Raw genomic sequence first — 2,633 nt, forward strand, 5'->3', positions numbered from 1 at the left:
TAATAGTTCAAAAAGAGGGTTCCCAGGATGAGATGGATCTTTATGTTTTGAACTTTCTTAAGGCAGCGGGAGCTATAAAGCTCTTCCAAAGAGGGGAGAGGGCAACCAGTGATCTTCTGGGCAATGACATTAACCCTTGGAGTGCTTTCCTATCTGCCACTGTGCAATTGGCAAACCATACAGAGGTGCAGTATGTTAAAATGTTCTCTGTGCAGTGGTAGAAAGTCACCAGCAGTTTCTCATTCAGTTGTTGTTTTCTGAGAAGCCTCAGGTAGTATAATCTCTGCTGGGCCCTTTTGACCAGGGCTGCAATGTGGGGACCCCAGGTCAGGTCCTCTTATGGTAACACCCAGAAACTTAAAACTGGCCACTTGCTCCACTCGGTCTCCGTTGATAAGCAAGGGCTGGATGTCTGATCTATTCCTTCTATAATCCACTATAAGCTCCTTGGTCTTATTGGTGTTGAGGACCAAGTTGTCTCCACACCACTAAAGCAACCGGGCCACCTTATCTCGGTAGGCAGACATCCCCCCCCAGAGATAAGTCCCACCACTGTTATATCATCTGCAAATTTAGCAATAGTATTACTAACGTGAGTGGGAATGCAGTCATGCACATAAAGAGTATAGAGTAAGGGACTCAACACACAACCCTGTGGTGTACTTAAGAATAAGGGCTGAAGAGGTATGATTACCTAATCTGACTCTCTGTGAGCAGCCAGACAGGAAATCCATAATCCAAAGGCAGATTGAATTAGAAAGCCCAAGGTCCAGAAGTTTAGACACTAGTCTTATGTGGAAGAATTGTGTTAAATGCAGAACTAAAATCCACAAAAAGCATCCTCACATAGCCTTCCCACTGTTCTAGATGAGTCAGAGCAGTGTGAAGAGTGATGGCTATAGCGTCCTCTGTAGATCTATTTTTTCTGTATGCAAACTGGTGTTTATCAAATGTATGCAGAAGACCAGAAATGATGTGCCGGCAGACCAATTTCTCAAAGCACTTCATGATGATAGGAGTGAGTGCCACTGGTCTGTAATCGTTGAGGTTATTGATAGGGAACTTCTTTGGCAGCGGAACAATGGTGGAAGTGTTCAAACCAGATGGAATAGTGGACTGGGATAAAGACCAATTGAAGATCCTGGTAAAGACTCCAGTCAACTGATAAGCACAGTCTTTAAGCACTCCATCAGGATGGGCAGCCTTTCTAGGGTCCACAGCCCTCAGAATGCTCCCCAGCTCCTGTTCCTCCACAATGAGGTGGGGGCTACAATTGGCTGGTAGTTGTGTTTTATCTGTCTCTGATGTCTCCACTTCAAAGCGAGCAAAGAAATGATTCAGTTCCTCTGCCAATGAAGCATCCCCCTCAGCAGGGATGACATTGGTCGGTTGATGGTTTGTAATTTGTTGAATCCCTCGCCACACCTGCCTCGTGTTATTGCTATAAAAATTGTCCTCAATCTTCCTCTTATAATCAGTCTTGGCCTTCCGAATACCTTTCTTCAGATTAGTTTACAGCAGATGTTTTTTCTTTGTGTTCTAGTAGAGAAACATTGGCCATTATCTAGGATTGAACTCTCAACCTTCTGAGTGGGAGGCAGGCACTAAACCACCAAGCTTCTCCCGCCCTCCCTCCCCGTCTCCGTCTCTGTCTCTCTCTGTCTGTCTCTCTATACACACACACACACACACACACACACACAAATGTTCACCTTTTAATACTTTGGAACATAAATGATAACCATTACAAATTACAATGGATGAATACTGAATAGTGTTACTTTTTAATTCTCGCTATATATTCTTTGTATTTAAAAAGGTAGCAGCATAGAGTGGGTCTTTTGTGTGTATATGTTTGTACAGTATTTTATATACATTGTACTGTATTTTATATAGCATAGTGAATGAACAAATTATGGCAATTTCAGTCAACTTTCTAATGTAGAAACAGCCCAAAATTCTTATTAATAATAGGGATGTCACACTGGAGGTTCTATTTATCACAGCTAGTTTAAGGATGAATCTCAAAATATGTTCTACAGCAGGGGTGTCAAACTCAAGGCCCAGGGGCTGGATCTGGCCCGCAGGGTGCTTAGATCTGGCCCATGGGGCTGCCTGGAAATAGCAAAGGACCAGCCCGTGGTGCCTCTGCCAGCAAAAATGGAGCTGGTGAGGGCCATGCGTGGCCCTCCCAAGCTCCGTTTTCACTGGCAGAGATTGCAGGAGGCTGAAACAGAGTTCACGTGCCCTCCCGAGCTCCATTTTTACTGGCAGAAGGTTTCAGGAGGCTATCGCAGCCAAAAACTGAGCTACGCAAGTATGCGCAGGCCACTACAGGCGCTACCAACACAAGTAACTTCATGCTGGCCATGCCCACCCTGGCCCCCTGAGGTCAAACACAACCCTGATATGGCTGTCAATGAAATAGAGCTTGACACCCCAGTTCTATAGAGAGGGGTCTCCTATTCAGTCAAATGAACTTTGTGTTTATGTACAGTTTGAGATTTCAAAGAAAAGACTGGAAATATATCATAGTTTGGAATACTTATTTTTTTGGAGGAACACTCACATCTTTTTGTCAATTCCAATATCTGACTTTAGTTTTAGCAACTTTGAATGAAACAAATTTATGT

General features: G+C 43.8%; 1 long non-coding RNA gene across 1 annotated transcript in view; it reads left to right on the forward strand.

The window, feature by feature from the left end:
- LOC148130711 (uncharacterized) overlaps positions 1–2,633 on the forward strand; it is a 104,279-nt gene that overhangs the window by 5,563 nt on the left and 96,083 nt on the right. The gene's annotated exons all lie outside the window — the stretch shown is intronic.

The sequence above is a fragment of the Notechis scutatus genome, chromosome 4 (genome assembly GCF_049901735.1).
Source record: "Notechis scutatus isolate UNSWTSFEM ecotype Mainland chromosome 4, rNotScu1.2, whole genome shotgun sequence".
Taxonomy (NCBI): Eukaryota; Metazoa; Chordata; class Lepidosauria; order Squamata; family Elapidae; genus Notechis; species Notechis scutatus.